Source organism: Erpetoichthys calabaricus, chromosome 3 (genome assembly GCF_900747795.2).
Source record: "Erpetoichthys calabaricus chromosome 3, fErpCal1.3, whole genome shotgun sequence".
In the NCBI taxonomy this organism is placed as follows: domain Eukaryota; kingdom Metazoa; phylum Chordata; class Cladistia; order Polypteriformes; family Polypteridae; genus Erpetoichthys; species Erpetoichthys calabaricus.
Window position 1 is genome coordinate 13,307,273 of NC_041396.2, and position 17,355 is coordinate 13,324,627.

At 41.0% G+C, this 17,355-nt stretch overlaps 1 protein-coding gene across 2 annotated transcripts in view; it reads right to left on the reverse strand.

The window, feature by feature from the left end:
• Positions 1 to 17,155, reverse strand: part of rp1l1b (rp1 like 1b) — an 84,381-nt gene extending 67,226 nt beyond the window's left edge. Inside the window, exon 1 of one of the 2 annotated variants that reach the window (XM_051924394.1) lies at positions 16,600 to 17,155. The gene's annotated coding sequence lies outside the window, so the exon portion shown is untranslated. Of the gene's footprint in view, positions 1 to 9,542; positions 9,684 to 16,599 lie in introns of those variants that run through there. The other variant, XM_051924395.1, reaches the window with a different exon arrangement.
• Positions 17,156 to 17,355: the final 200 nt, after the last annotated feature.

The window sequence follows — 17,355 nt, forward strand, 5'->3', positions numbered from 1 at the left end:
GTACTGCTACGCCCCATACTGGCCTCAGTACCAAAGGACTGTTTCAAACAGATTGTTCAATCAAGTCCTTGAAGACTTTGGTGTGTTTTGGAGGGGCGGGGGGGGGGGGGGGGGGGGGGGGGCTCAACCCAGTACTAGATAGGTAGGCCCTTAAACCTGAAAACTTTTCACCGACAGTAGAGGTTAGTAGCTCTGTGGGTGCAAATCCCAGTCTGGCTGCTGTCTGTGTGAATCCTGCATGTTCTCCAAATGACTATGTGGCATTTTCTCAAGAGACTTTAGTTTTCCTCCAAAAGAGAAACAAACTACGATCATCAGCACCTCTTACATTACTGAGTGCGAGTGATTTGTTTGTTTTCCAAAAAGGATGGGATGGATTCCCAAGTATACATTACCTCACTGTAAACTTGTAACGGACTAAGAGGGTACAAGTCTCATCTTTATGTCTCATTTCACCTCATCTCTTTAGGTCTCATCTCATACAGTTAGTCCTGTCTGTTAAAAGCTTTAATTCTACAGCTCCTTGTCCAAGCGAGAGCAGAGGGAGAGATGGCACACTGAGTCACGGTGCCCAGTTACCTGACTCAGAGCTGGAACTGGTCAGAGAAGACGAGATGGGAAGGAACGAAAAGCAGCGCTAGGCCCAAATATGGCAGTGGGAGCTCCTCGCTTCATTAACTTTTCTGTTTCCTGTTTCTGTGCTGAGCACACAAATCCCAAATTAGCACACCGGTGATGTCTGCACATTCCATCTCTGATGTGTGAGTTAAATATTTTCCTCTTTATTGTTTTTTTTTTTTTCGGAGGAATTTATCATCCGTGGAAAACACAAGCAGAGCTAAAGGCAGTTAGCTACCACATCCAAGAGCCGGAGTTCAGTTACGGAAATTTAAATTGTACAGTAGATCACAACTTGGATTTATGGAATACTCATTGACTGCAAAGTGGTCTTTACCTCATAGTGCAGATAGAACTCTCTTTGAACCCAGGGGGATATGTGGCTTTCTGCAGAAGTTCTTTAGATAGATAGATATGAAAGGCACTATATAATAGATAGATAGATAGATAGATAGATAGATAGATAGATAGATAGATAGATAGATAGATAGATAGATAGATAGATAGATAGATAGATAGATAGATAGATAGATAGAGAGTGAAAGGCACTATATGATAGATAGATAGATAGATAGATAGATAGATAGATAGATAGATAGATAGATAGATAGATAGATAGATAGATAGATAGATAGATAGATAGATAGATAGATAGATAGAAAGATAGATATATAGATAGAAAGATAGATAGATAGATAGATAGATAGATAGATAGATAGATAGATAGATAGATAGATAGATAGATAGATAGATAGATAGATAGATAGATAGATATGAAAGGCACCATATAATAGATAGATAGATAGATAGATAGATAGATAGATAGATAGATAGATAGATAGATAGATAGATAGATAGATAGATAGATAGATAGATAGATAGAGTGAAAGGTGCTATATGATAGATAGATAGATAGATAGATAGATAGATAGATAGATAGATAGATAGATAGATAGATAGATAGATAGATAGATAGATAGATAGATAGATAGATAGATAGATAGATAGATAGATAGATAGATAGATAGATAGATAGATAGAGAACGGCACTATATGATAGATAGCCAACAGCTTTAAAAATACGAAGACAAGAAACACAGAGAATCTCATAACTGACTATTAAGTTCCCAGCACAGCCTTGAGCTGTCCATTCAGTCCCCATTATTGCTCCATAGTGTGACCTTCCACAAGTCACATTACCTATCAAGGCAACAATTGTAAAAATAAAGAAACGCTCATCCACATGCTAGCGAGAACTTCACTGTTACAATAATGAAGCCAGAAATCTGCACGCCACCTCCTAATGGTGTTCATTACTGAAAGGTGCTGCACAGAAGGTCAGTTTGACTGTTAAATCCAACCGCTGGGTCATCTTGGGTAAAAATATGGAAACAAGCATCCACATGGCCACTAAGAGCTTCACTGTAATCTATACAATATGTGACAATAATGACAACATCATCCTGTATAACACCTCATAATGTTGTTCATTTCTGAAAGGTGCTGCATAGAATGTCACAGTTGGACAGTTAAGTCCCCTTCCCAGATCACTATTATAAAGATATGGAAAGACGCATCCATAGCCACTAAGTCCTTCAATGTAGTCTGTATATGTGACAATTGTGAGAACATCATCCTGTATGACATCTCATAAACTTCATTTTTGGAAGGTGCTATATAGAATGTCACAGTTGGACTGTTAAGTGCACCCCCTCCCCCGATCACTATTGTAAAACTATGGAAACAAGCGTCCACAAGCCACAAAGTACTTCAATGTAGTCTTTATATATGTGACAGTAGTGTCAATATCATCAGAATCAGAATCCCTTTATTACTAACATGTGAGACACACCAGAGTTGACTTTGGTGAAGTGCATAAACACAGAATACAAGACTTAGGAAGAACACAATTTCAGCCCCCCATTAACCGGACACTGTGCAAACCACTATACAAATACAACAATTTCTTCAACAAAAACCTTTACAAACTTCAATAGTCCCATCAAATAAACAGAAAAACTGTACAAAATAATATACAGTAGATATCAATCATACAAGTTAAGCAAGTATGAAGTATTTACAAATAGACAAACAGCACAGTTACATGTTATACATTGCAAAAACAGTCAGGAGTAATCCTAAGTACGCTTATTTAGGATCTGAATAATCTGAGGAAAAACACTGTGGAGATGGCATGTAGTTCGGGTCGTGATAGACCGGCACCTCCTCTGTGGTGGCAATTTAATGAACAGACGGCTGCTGAGGTGTGTGGAGTCAGCTGTCATCTTTTCCTGCTCACTTTTTCACTTTGGCGATTGACAGATCTTTTAATGTTGGGAGACAACAGCCAATGATTTTTTCATGTCACACACATGTGCATGGGAAGCAGCTAAAGGGTCTAAATGAGAGTAATTCCACTCCAGACCAAGGGGTGGCGAAGTGCACTGACTTTTTTTCTCACTTTCCTGGAGACCATTCACGGGAAATTCCACCTGGCCCTGATGACGTCACTTTTCCATTTTGACCTTGATGATGTCACTTCCGGTTCCGGACCTTTAGCTGATGTCACTTCCGGTGAAGAACCCATGACCAAAGAGACTTCCAGTTCCGGCCCTTTTGATGACGTCACGTCCTGGTCCGAGCCTATGCAAGAGGACCCTTCCGCTTCCGCCCTCGATGACTTCACTTCCTTTTCTGGCCTTTAAAGCCGCCATATTTGACTAACCTACTCTGTTCTGTTTTGGACTCCATTCTGAGCACATCAGTGCTAGCAATTTACTCATTTGCAGCCAGGGAATATTTCACGGGTGGCTGCCCCAAACCTTTTCATGACTCTGGTGTCTGTTTATTGTGACACTCAGCTGAACAAAGCAACCGACTTTTAGAAAGAGAGGAGGCAGAAGGAAACCAAATGGTGATGGAGGAGGCCACCATACTCTCAATGATGGCCGAGTAAGCATTTAACAATATCCACCTTGATATGCCAAGCTTCTTAAACTGGTGAAGGAAGAACAATCTCTGTCTGGATTTTCTTGATGATGGAGCTGATGTGCTTGTCCCATTTCAATGTATTAGTGAAAGCAGGGTAGGTGTCACCATTATTAGGCATTCACCTCGGGCGCAGATCATAATGGGGGGGCCAAGCCACACGGGTTAGCTTGACTACTGAACAGTCAGTTGGCGCACTAATAAGCTTGGCCTAGGGCACAAAACCACCATAAGCACTGGCACTGAGTGAAAGTCGTCCCCAGGAAATTAAACGACTGAACCACAGACACAGTCTGGCCATTAATTTGCAAAGGTGGACAGTTAGTGAGTGACTTGTCGATGGAAATCGATCCTCATTTCCCCTGTCTTAGTAGCATTGAGCTCCATGTTGTGACAAGGACACCATTCTACAAGATGGCCCACCACTCTTTGAGAGGAAGGCACATCGTTACTGAAAATGAGACCCACTAAGGTTGTGTCCTCTGTAAACTTTAGGATTTGTACAGATTGGTCCACTGATCTACAGTCATTTGTATAAAGTGAAAAGAGGAGGGAGGGAAGAACACAGCCTTAGGGGGGCTATGCTAACTGTCATTGGATTTGCCTGATCACAATTGTAACTATAAGGATATCTGTAAAACACCTTGTGATGGTGCTCACTATGGAAAAGTGCTACACAGAAAGCCTTGAATGACCACTCAGTCCTGCTACTGTCCTATTGTGTGGCCTTCTGCATGGCACTTCACCTGCCAGGGCAACAACATTTGAAATGTGGAGACAAGGCACGTACAGAACCTCATAACTGACTGTGATGTGCCCACCACTGTCCTCACATTTCAATTATACCTGTAAGGCACCATATGATGGGGCTATAAAGAAGAGGAAAGCTATCAAGTGTCCTCATTACGTGGCCTTCAGCAAGTCACGTCCTCTGCCAACTGTAAAGATAAACTGACAAGTGCCATAAACTCCCAAAGTGCCTCCCAATGGTCTCCAACATATAAAGGCGCTGTATAGAAACTCTGACCTGTCACTTCAGTTCTCTTTACTGTCCTGTGTTGTGACCCTCAACAGGTCTCATCACCTGCCATTACAATAGTATGGTGAAGAGGGTCCTGAACCCTGCAAAGATCCTCATGGTGATGTTCAGTTTTGAAAGGTACTCACGGCTTGAATATTAAGACCGCCACCACTGGTGTCACTGTACCTGACTGTCCTCACAGTGTACAAATATGGAAACAACTATCAGGTACTTGTAAGAGGATTCATTATCGAAAGATGCTCTATAGAAACTCTATAGAGCTGTCATGTTGATCTCCAGTTCTGTTGTCATGTGACCATCAGCAAGTCACCTCACGGCCATGTGTCCATAATGGGAAGGTGCTATACAGCCCCTCAGAGTCAACTCCCTATTCCCTTCAGTGCATGGCCCACAGAATTTGTTTCACCTGCCCAGTCATCACATTGAGGACGTTCATCAAAAAAATGACGTATATGAATAAAGAACAAAAACAAAATGTGTTCATTTGGAAAGGTGTTATAAAAAATGTCACTTCAGTTCCCGGCACTGTGTGACTGTGTGGTTGTCACATGGCAGTCCTCACGTTGTAGAAATGGGGAACACTCGTCCCATACCTGCAAGACACATTAAGTTGACACTCGCTATAGAGAGCCGCTATAAAAATGAAAAAGTCAGAGGACATTCAAGTCCCCACCACTGGCATTGTGAGACAAGGTGACAACTCTCAAACTGTAGAATAGATAGATAGATACTTTATTAATCCCAAGGTGGAAATTCACATACTGCAGCAGCAGCATACTGATAAGGAACAATATTAAATTAAAGAGTGATAACAATGCAGGTATACAGACAGATAATAACTTTGTATAATTTTAACATTTACCCCCCCAGGGTGGAATTGAAGAGTCGCATAGTGTGGTGGAGGAACGATCTCCTCAGTCTGTCAGTGGAGCAGGACGGTGACAGCAGTCTGTCGCTGAAGCTGCTCCTCTGTCTGGAGATGATATGGACACAGACAGGCAAACAGTGATGGTTCAACCCACACACGTTTATTATCCATCCATCCATTATCCAACCCGCTATATCCTAACTACAGGATCATGAGGGTCTGCTGGAGCCAATCCCAGCCAACACAGGGCACAAGGCAGGAAACAAACCCCGGCAAGGCGCTAGCCCACCGCAGCACATCTATTATGCATTCTACTATATACAAGGTGCACACACAACCCCAAACTACCCCAAAGTTCAGGCCTTTCCAAACTGCCTCTTTCTCTTCAGGCCGCCTCCTTGCCTCTCCTCCCGAGCTCCGTCCTTCTCCACTCCCGACTCAAGCCATCGAATGGAGGGAGGCGGCCCCTTTTATACCCACCCGGATGTGCTCCGGGTGCCTCCCGATTAGCTTCCACCGACACTCCCCAGTGTGGCGGAAGTACCGGCTGTGCACCCGGAAGCACTCCGGGTGTCCCTGGTCTTCTTTCCCACCCAGCACTTCCGGGTGTGCAGAAGTGCTGAGGGCCAGGGCTCCTCAGGCATTGGGGTGCCCGATGATGGTTACCACGGGCCCCTATAAAGTTGAGCTTCCAAGCTCAGTTCCCGTGGTCCCCAAAGCAACTAGGGCGGTTGCCCCCTCGTGGTCTGGAGGAGGCATGAGCCCTCCTCCGGTCCTCCCGGGCATCCCAGCTGGGTATCACCCCCAGCCGCTTGCCACAAGAAACAAAAGTCTTCTATCTTTAAAGCTACCAGAGAGAGTGTCCATTATGAAAAGGCACTATGTAAGGTCCAAAACTACTCTGATTATTTCCAATCACTGCCACAGTTCAGTTCATCCATGCACCCATTTTCAGAATGGGTGGAATCACTGGATACCAGGCTAGATGGGGCACCAGTCCATTGCAGGGCACAGTCATCCACGCAAGGCCAATTAATTGGTGCCAACTGCACATCATTAAGATTCAGGATGAAAACCAGAGAGAACTCAATCAAAAAAACTGGGAAGATCATTCAAACTCCACATAGGCTGCACCCCAACCCTGGAGCTGGAAAGAAAGAAAGAAAGAAAGAAAGAAAGAAAGAAAGAAAGAAAGAAAGAAAGAAAGAAAGAAAGAAAGAAAGAAAGAAAGAAAGAAAGATAGATAGATAGATAGATAGATAGATAGATAGATAGATAGATAGATAGATAGATAGATAGATAGATAGATAGATAGATAGATAGATAGATAGATAGATAGATAGATACTTTATTAATCCCAATGGGAAATTCACATTCTCCAGCAGCAGCATACTGATACAATAAATAATATTAAATTAAAGAATGATAATAATGCAGGTGAAAAAAACAGACAATAACTATGTATAATGTTAAATGTTAACGTTTACCCCCCCCGGGTGGAATTGAAGAGTCGCATAGTTTGGGAGAGGAACGATCTCCTCAATCTGTCAGTGGAGCAGGACAGTGACAGCAGTCTGTCGCTGAAGCTGCTCTTCTGTCTGGAGATGATACTATTTAGTGGATGCAGTGGATTCTCCATGATTGACAGGAGTCTGCTCAGCGCCCTTCGCTCTGCCACAGATGTTAAACTGTCCCGCTCCATGCCAACAATAGAGCCTGCCTTCCTCACCAGTTTGTCCAGGTGTGAGGCGTCCTTCTTCTTAATGCTGCCTCCCTAGCACACCACTGCGTAGAAGAGGGCGCTCGCCACAACCATTTGATAGAACATCTGCAGCATCTTATTGCAGATGTTGAAGGACGCCAGCCTTCTAAGGAAGTATAGTCGGCTCTGTCCTTTCTTGCACAGCGCATCAGTATTGGCAGTCCAGTCTAATTTATCATCCAGCTGCACTCCCAGGTATTTATAGGTCTGCACCATCTGCACACAGTCACCTCTGATGATCACGGGGTCCATGAGGGGTCTGGGCCTCCTAAAATCCACCACCAGCTCCTTGGTTTTGCTGGTGTTCAGTTTTGGGTGGTTTGAGTCACACCATTTAAAAAAGTCATTGATTAGGTCCCTATACTCCTCCTCCAGCCCATTCCTGATGCAGCCCACGATAGCAGTGTCGTCAGCGAACGTTTGCACGTGGCAGGACTCCAAGTTGTATTGGAAGTCTGATGTATATAGGCTGAACAGGACCGGAGAAAGTACAGTCCCCTGTGGCGCTCCTGTGTTGCTGACCACAATGTCAGACCTGCAGTTCCCAAGACGCACATACTGAGGTCTGTCTTTAAGATAGTCCACGATCCATGCCACTAGGTATGAATATAATCCCATCTCTGTCAGCTTGTTCCTAAGGAGCAGAGGTGGGATTGTGTTGAAGGCGCTAGAGAAGTCTAAAAACATCATTCTTACAGCACCACTGCCTCTGTCCAAGTGAAAGAGGGATCGATGTAGCATATAGATGATAGCATCCTCCGCTCCCACCTTCTCCTGATATGCAAACTGCAGAGGGTCAAGGGCGTGTTGAACCTATGGCCTCAGGTGGTGAAGCAGCAGCCTCTCCGTGGTCTTCATCACATGTGATGTCAGAGCAACAGGCCGAAAGTCATTCAGCTCACTAGGACATGATACCTTTGGGACTGGGGTGATGCAAGATGTTTTCCAAAGCCTCGGGACTCTCCCCTGTTCCAGGCTCAGGTTGAAGATGTGCTGTAGAGGACTCCCCAGCTCCGATGCACAGACCTTCAGCAGTCGTGGCGATACTCCATCTGGACCCGCTGCTTTGCTGGCACGAAGTCTCCTCAGATCTCTGCTCACCTGCACTGTTGTAATTATGGGTGGGGATGTTTCTCCTATGCTGGTATCAGCAGAAGGATGTGTGGAGGGTGCAGTACTCCGAGGTGAGAGTAACCCTAACCACTGTGCCACCATACCACCCCTTCAGACACTTCAGGTCAATTTTGTTGTCCCAACAGGGTAGTTTGCTTTGTCATCAGGATTATTCTGTGGCTCTAAGAAATTCCTTTTATCTGCCAGTGCTGAACTTTAAAGACAGAACTGTAATATATTTGTAAAGCACCTTGGGCTTGTATCTGTGATGTATACTCTAAGACATTTGTGAAGCACTTTGACGATGTAAGGCGCTATATATACATAGATATGTATATATATCTAAAACAAAAAAGATTGATTTAACTGCTGAGTCCATCACTCTTTCTTGCAGCTGGCTTACTCCTGTAAATTGGATGTGTAAATTTGAAGTGTAAAGCTCTGTGGCGATGTAAGGCGCTATATATATCAAAGATTGATTTAACTGCTCAGTCCATCACTCTTCCTTCAGCTAGCTTAATCTTTTAACATGGTGGCCCACACTTATGAGTATAAAGCCCTCCAGACAGTTTTAGAGACTAAACTGTAAGACATTTGTAAAGCTCTGTGGCGATGTAAGGCGCTATATATATCAAAGATTGATTTAACTGCTCAGTCCATCGCTCTTTCTGCCGCTAGCTTGCTCATTTAAAATAGTGGTTCACACTTGAACTTTAAAGTCTTCCTGTTACTTTTCATCTATTTTGGATGTAGAGAAAAGCCAAGCAAAATGACACCTTTTATTGGCTAACTAAAAAGATTACAATATGCAAGAATATTGTAATCTTTTTAGTTAGCCAATAAAAGGTATCATTTTGATTGGCTTTTCTCTACATTCATAATGGCTAACACGGTACAACACCCTAGTACTACTTCTATTTTGGAATTAATTTGCCTTTCTTCTATATAGCATGTTTTATGGTGAGCCCCACTTAAAGCAATGGAAAGGTAGAATTCAGTTAAATTATTAAAGTCTCCCCAGCCTGAGTAGACTGAGCAGCTCCACTCAACAGTAAATCTGTCATGGTCGCCTTCTGTGCCCGCTGACAACAACACCATCTGCCTCGACACAATAACAAAATAAATGAAGAGAAACCGAACATTTTACTTACTCTGATAGGTGGCTTGATATCCCTGAGGTTATCCAACGAGAAAGCCCACCGGGGAGTCCAATTCAAGTAATTAGATACTAATGAAGGTGTTGGTGCGCGCCAGGCGGCGGTCCGTGCTGAATGCCAATGTGAAGCCCTGAGCCGCTGCTCGCTCCCCCCGACCAAAGAAAAGGCCAAGAGGCTAATCGGCGCTTTTAGAAGCTAAGGATAGATCTCAAAGCTCACCTAATCACCTTGTAGGGGGAGAGCTGAAGCCTGCAAGGGGAATTAGGGGGAGGGCCTGGGCTTCTCCGAGTTGCGTAAAGTCCTTGTAGAGGACACGTTTAAAACTGAGAGGCCAGAACAGTTATGAAAACCTCCTGCCTGTGGCCACTGGTGACCTTCTTTAAGGCTTCAAAGGCTACGCTTTTCCCTTTTAAAGCCAAACATCTGAAAAGGTCCAGAAAGAGGGCTTTGATAAATAAAGAGAAGGTCACGCCAGGCGGGGCAACGGGCACTATGAGTGTTCTTGAGACTTCAGAGGTGATATGGACCCCCAGCATTGTGCCTCCACCCACCAATATTCTGTTTCTCTGGAATCTTCTTGTTTCCATCCATCCATTCAAACGCATTTATCCAAGGCAGCAGGGGCCTATCCTTGCAAGCACAGGGTTTCAAGGCAGGAACAAAACCTAGGCAAGGCGCCATCCAGCACCGTAGGGCCTTCTTAAGATTTTTAAATGCATTTCTTAGAGCACAGCGCCCCCTTCCAGCAACAGATGTGCAGTGAGTCTGACTAGTGACATCAAAAGCAGCTGAGCATCTGGCCAAACCTTGTGAAACCGTGCGCTAGAGAAAGTAAGAGCAATCAGTTCAGCTGCCGGGCCACCGACAAAAAAAAATAAGAAAATGCAAAGCCCCTCAAAGTGATTATTGAAAGGTGCTATATAGGACGTCACAGTTTGACTTTTAGGTCCCTTCTGGTGTATTGCTGGATGAATCTCACCTGCTAGTCAACACATTTGGAAAAAATTCCCATGTAAGTGCAAAACATTTGACAAAGGTGCTATATAGGACTCAAATCTTCTGCTTTGGTATCTATCTATCTATCTATCTATCTATCTATCTATCTATCTATCTATCTATCTATCTATCTATCTATCTATCTATCTATCTATCTATCGATTATATAGTGCCTTTTCTATCTATCTATCTATCTATCTATCTATCTATCTATCTATCTATCTATCTATCTATCTATCTATCTAGTGCCTTTTGTATCTATCTATCTATTATATAGTGCCTTTTGTATCTATCTATCTATCTATCTATCTATCTATCTATCTATCTATCTATCTATCTATCTATCTATCTATCTATCGATTATATAGTGCCTTTTCTATCTATCTATCTATCTGTCTATCTATCTATCTATCTATCTATCTATCTATCTATCTATCTATCTATCTATCGATTATATAGTGCCTTTTCTATCTATCTATCTATCTATCTATCTATCTATCTATCTATCTATCTATCTATCTATCTATCTATCTATCTATCTATCTATCATCTATCTATCTATCTAGTGCCTTTTGTATCTATCTATCTATTATATAGTGCCTTTTGTATCTATCTATCTATCTATCTATCTATCTATCGATTATATAGTGCCTTTTCTATCTATCTATCTATCTATCTATCTATCTATCTATCTATCTATCTAGTGCCTTTTGTATCTATCTATCTATTATATAGTGCCTTTTGTATCTATCTATCTATCTATCTATCTATCTATCTATCTATCTATCTATCTATCTATCTATCTATCTATCTATCTATCTATCTATCTATGTATCTAGTGCCTTTTGTATCTATCTATCTATTATATAGTGCCTTTTGTATCTATCTATCTATCTATCTATCTATCTATCTATCTATCTATCGATTATATAGTGCCTTTTCTATCTATCTATCTATCTATCTATCTATCTATCTATCTATCTATTATATGGTGCCTTTCGTATCTATCTATCTATCTATCTATCTATCTATCTATCTATCTATCTATCTATCTATCTATCTATCTATCTATTATATGGTGCCTTTCATATCTATCTATCTATCTATCTATCTATCTATCTATCTATCTATCTATCTATCTATCTATCTATCTATCTATCTATTATATAGTGCCTTTTCTATCTATCTATCTATCTATCTATTATATAGTGCCTTTTGTATCTATCTATCTATCTATCTATCTATCTATCTATCTATCTATCTATCTATCTATCTATCTATCTATTATATAGTGCCTTTCATTTCTATCTATTTTATAATGCCATTCATATCTATCTATCTATCTATCTATCTATCTATCTATCTATCTATCTATCTATCTATCTATTATATGGTGCCTTTCATATCTATCTATCTATCTATCTATCTATCTATCTATCTATCTATCTATCTATCTATCTATCTATCTATCTATCTATATAGTGCCTTTCATTTCCATCTATTTTATAATGCCATTCATATCTATCTATCTATCTATCTATCTATCTATCTATCTATCTATCTATCTATCTATCTATCTATCTATCTATCATATTATTGGTCCTGTGAGTTTGCATCTTTGTTTTTTTTATGTTTCATCTGCTGTATTCATCCAAATTAGTTGGGATTAATAAAGTTAATCTAGTCAAATCTAATCCACTCTAATCAAACAAGATGGAACAGCAGTATGTTGTCAACATTTCAAAGTTGTAAGGATCAGCAGGCAGAAAACCAATTGCAACAGCACACAAGAATTACATAGAAAGTATTCCACAATCTTGGACAACCAACAAGTGCACAACAACAACAACAACAACAACATTTATTTATAAAGCACATTTTCATACAAAAAGTAGCTCAAAGTGCTTTACATAATGAAGAAAAGAAGAATAAAAGACAAATAAGAAATTAAAATAAGACAACCTTAGTTAACATAAAAAGGAGTAAGGTCAGATGGCCAGGGTGGACAGAAAAAACAAAAAAAAACTCCAGAAGGCTGGAGAAAAAAATAAAATCTGTAGGGGTTCCAGGCCACGAGACCGCCCAGTCCCCTTTGGGCATTCTACCTAACATAAATGAAATAGTCCTCTTTGTAGTTAGGGTTCTCACGGAGTCACTTGATGCTGATGGTTATACAGACTTCTGGCTTTTAATCCATCCATCATTGTTGGAACATCATGGTGCTTTGGGTAGATGGTGGTGGCACAACACACAAACTTCATACTGTCGCAACAATAACATCACACTTCATGTGCACCCTGTTTGCACTGGCATCCTGGTCTCTTTTCCTCAAGATTATTTTAATATTCTAACAGAAAAACAAACTAACAAACATCTACTCCAAAGCGCAAGAAAGACAAACTAACAAACATCTACTCCAAAGCGCAATTCTAAACTCAGAAGTCAAATATTAATGATCTATCGCTGCCCTTCCCATCTATCTATCTATTTGAATTTCTTGTATGTTAATGATGTGTATTAAAAATAGTCCTTCCAAAAACAGCTAAACCAGAGCTATTTTGAAACCCCTGTTGGTGTCCACCTAATCAAGCACTTCAAAGGCTCCAATACATAACACAGATTAGAAAGTGAAGCTAAGGGATCCTGTCACTTATCCCAGATGATGAGCTCTTCAAGTAACCCAACTCTGTGCCAAGTCCTCGAGTGACCCCATTATCAGTCCACACCTCAAACCTTAGCGTTATGACGCTACTGCCAACTGGTGCATAAACGCAGAACAGCAGCCTAATTAGCAAACTGTTATGTGCAGTGAAACAAAAGGAGTGTGTCTGCCAAAATGACTGATTAGTACTCATTGAAGGGTCTGATTTCCCCAGTGTCAACATGGGAACTTTGGAAGTAACCTGCGTAGTGGACACTCCTTTCTAATCTCTTGCCGTTTCCGGCCACTCACTTTTCAAGAGCTCCTTGCAGGAAGCATTTATTGCAGGTTTGCTTCCTGCCTCCCAGTATCCTCTGCTGCTGAGAGCTGCAGTTTACAGTGCAGGCCCAGTGTGCTCAGGACGTCATGTTTATAACACACCACAGCTCCCTGGGAGGAGAGGGAAACAATGCCTGACAGATCCCTGTCACCTACCCATACATTGTTGTTGTCTTTTTATTGATTGCCATGGCAACAGCAGGACATACACTGAGTGACTCCTAATATGTAATCAGGCAACTGGAGAGAAGTGCAAAACCAGCCATTGGCCAGTGCTTCGTCTCTTGTGTGCCTCTGAAGAGGGTCCTACTGTGACGTGAAACACGCTCTTCATAAATGGGATTATCACAACATCAGAGACAAACACTTGAAAAGCAGGCAAATGGATTGTGAAATGCAAAATCTTTAAAGGTTCGGGGAGATGGCATAGCATATGCCCACCATCAGTCTTTTAACTTGCGTCTAAATGATGAGTGATGAAGAGGGCAGATAGTCGGTGCATTCTGGTATACAAGGTATAGATAGATAGATAGATAGATAGATAGATAGATAGATAGATAGATAGATAGATAGATAGATAGATAGATAGATAGATAGATAGATAGATAGATAGATAGATAGATAGATAGATCGAGGCACTATATAATAGATAGATAGATAGATATGAATGGCATTATAAAACAGAAATGAAAGGCAGTATATAATAGATAGATAGATAGATAGATAGATAGATAGATAGATAGATAGATAGATAGATAGATAGATAGATAGATAGATAGATAGATAGATAGATAGATAGATAGATAGATAGATAGATAGATATGAATGGCATTATAAAATAGATGGAAATGAAAGGCACTATATAGATAGATAGATAGATAGATAGATAGATAGATAGATAGATAGATAGATAGATAGATAGATAGATAGATAGATAGATAGATAGATAGATAGATAGATAGATAGATATGAATGGCATTATAAAATAGATAGAAATGAAATGCACTATATAATAGATAGATAGATATGAATGGCATTATAAAATAGATGGAAATGAAAGGCACTATATAGATAGATAGATAGATAGATAGATAGATAGATAGATAGATAGATAGATAGATAGATAGATAGATAGATAGATAGATAGATAGATAGATATGAATGGCATTATAAAATAGATGGAAATGAAAGGCACTATATAGATAGATAGATAGATAGATAGATAGATAGATAGATAGATAGATAGATAGATAGATAGATAGATAGATAGATAGATATGAATGGCATTATAAAATAGATGGAAATGAAAGGCACTATATAGATAGATAGATAGATAGATAGATAGATAGATAGATAGATAGATAGATAGATAGATAGATAGATAGATAGATAGATAGATAGATAGATAGATAGATAGATATGAATGGCATTATAAAATAGATGGAAATGAAAGGCACTATATAGATAGATAGATAGATAGATAGATAGATAGATAGATAGATAGATAGATAGATAGATAGATAGATAGATAGATAGATAGATAGATAGATAGATAGATAGATAGATAGTCTCTATTTCTGTGATCTTGCCAGTCATCATGTTTTCTGTGCCAAGTCAGGTCTGATTTGCCTCCCCCAGTTTTGTACTTGTGTTGATTGCCATGGCAACAGCAGCATATGCTCTCCTTGGCTCCTTAACAGATACATGTGAGGCTGGAGTCAAGGCAGAGAGGGGCTCTGAAGAAGCTTTTGTCTTGGTCTGAAACAACTAAGCATTTGCTGGAATATTCCTGGTGTTATACTTAAATGGGGCGGGGGAGTGATGGGGCATATGATGGACAAAATGTTACAGACAGAAGGACAGCAAATCCAGAATACTTAGATCAAGTGAGACAGCCAGAAAATGTTTACTGTTAATTTCATTTTGAATTTTACAGATAGATAGATAGATAGATAGATAGATAGATAGATAGATAGATAGATAGATAGATAGATAGATAGATAGATAGATAGATAGATAGATAGATAGATAGATAGATAGATAGATATTAAGGACACTATTGCTACAATTCAATATGTCACTAACCCAACTTACACTGAAGAAATATGGAGACAAGCAAACTGCACACTTCTGCTTTGTAGGTCGCTTTGGATAAGTGAATACAGATAATAAAGCAATGAATGTTTAAACGTAACTAAGAGGGCCAACCTGGAATAACTGTCCAAAAAACACTTTAAAATAAGTTGTTTGGTTGAGCACACACACATGATGGGGCCTCAGTGTCCCAGGTTTAGTGAATTGCCACTCTGGAATCTGCCCGATGGGATATCAACCCTAAACAGCACCTCCAAGCCCACTGGTACTTATTAAAAAGAAAGCTTGTCAGACTTGTGAGTCTGAAGTCCATTGAAGCTGAGCCCTTGATATAAAGAAGTCAAAATGCAAACGTGGGATCATTTCGATGTTGACGGACCGCGAATAGCATTTGAACATTAATGTTAACACAACCGCAGGTTAAAATTCCAAAATGACACTTCCACCTCCTTCCCCTTTTTAGTTTGAAGATGGTTAGTCATTTTACACCCCACTTAGTCCTAAACAGGGTCCCAGGGGTGCTGGAGTCTATCCCAACAAGCACAGGGCACAAGGCAGGATCAAACCCAGGACAGGGAGACGTGTCCATCAGAGGGTGAACACACACACACATACGCACACACGCAGACACACACACAGGCACACACACGTACAGACATACGCACACACAGACACACACATGGACACACACACACACACACACACACACCTGACACGCCAGGGCCAGTTTAGCATTGCTCGTCCATCTAACTTGCATGCTAAATACAAAGTGTGATGAAATCAGTTCTGATCGAGAAGCAGGCTATGCAATTGAATGTGAGGTTAGTAAAGTCGAGGCCTTTAGTGAAGGAAACTCATCTGTGCCTTTATCCCCAGCAATCCCCCCTTTCTAATTGAGTTGTATACTATTTTATCTTAGTTGATAATTAAGAATAGGACAACCCCCCACCCCCACCAGTAACCCCGTCTATGCCAGCCTACCTCTTATTCACTCCGTTTCTGACATCCGCCTTCTTGGCATCACCCACCAGACCATGTAAATCCAGGTTGAGCTATGGTCCAAGTGTTCATTGGCCCCCTCCTGATTCCCTCCTGGTCCCCCCTGGTTGTCCACAAGAGAAAGCGTCAGAATAAGCGTACATGAAAGACGAGCCGAGCCAAGCAGCAGCCCTCCTACTCGTTCCAGCACCTTGCTACTCCTCTATTTCCATCTTCCTCTCCCCGTCTTCGCCTTTCGGCTGGGAGCTGCTGAGTCGATTGCAGGAATCCCCACTGCCTGCTGTCATCTTTTTTTTTTTTTTTTTTTCTGCCTGTACAACACAGTCGCGCTAATCATTCCATTACGATAATTCCCTGCTCCATGAGTTCACATGCGGAGAAGGAACAATTGGATTGATGCAAAAAAGCTTTAGCCGTCCTCAGCCATCTGTAGCTGAGGGATTTAACCCTCAGATCAGTAAGCTCCACAGGTTTGCACGCCATTGCGTTAGTAGCAGAATGAGCCAATTAGCTTTCTTCCTACTGATTTTGCTTTATGCTTTGTTCTCAGCCGTGATGCAGAATCCATGATTGATATTTCTGACACTTTTCTGCTCAGAGGTAGGATGAACCTGTGAGCTCCTTCATTGAGTGTGAAGTAACTGGCTACTTACTATCCATTATGATGGTAATGTTACTGTTGTGTAGGGGGCGGGGGGGGTTCCTATACTTTTAATTCGGAACTCGGGTCTTGAACTG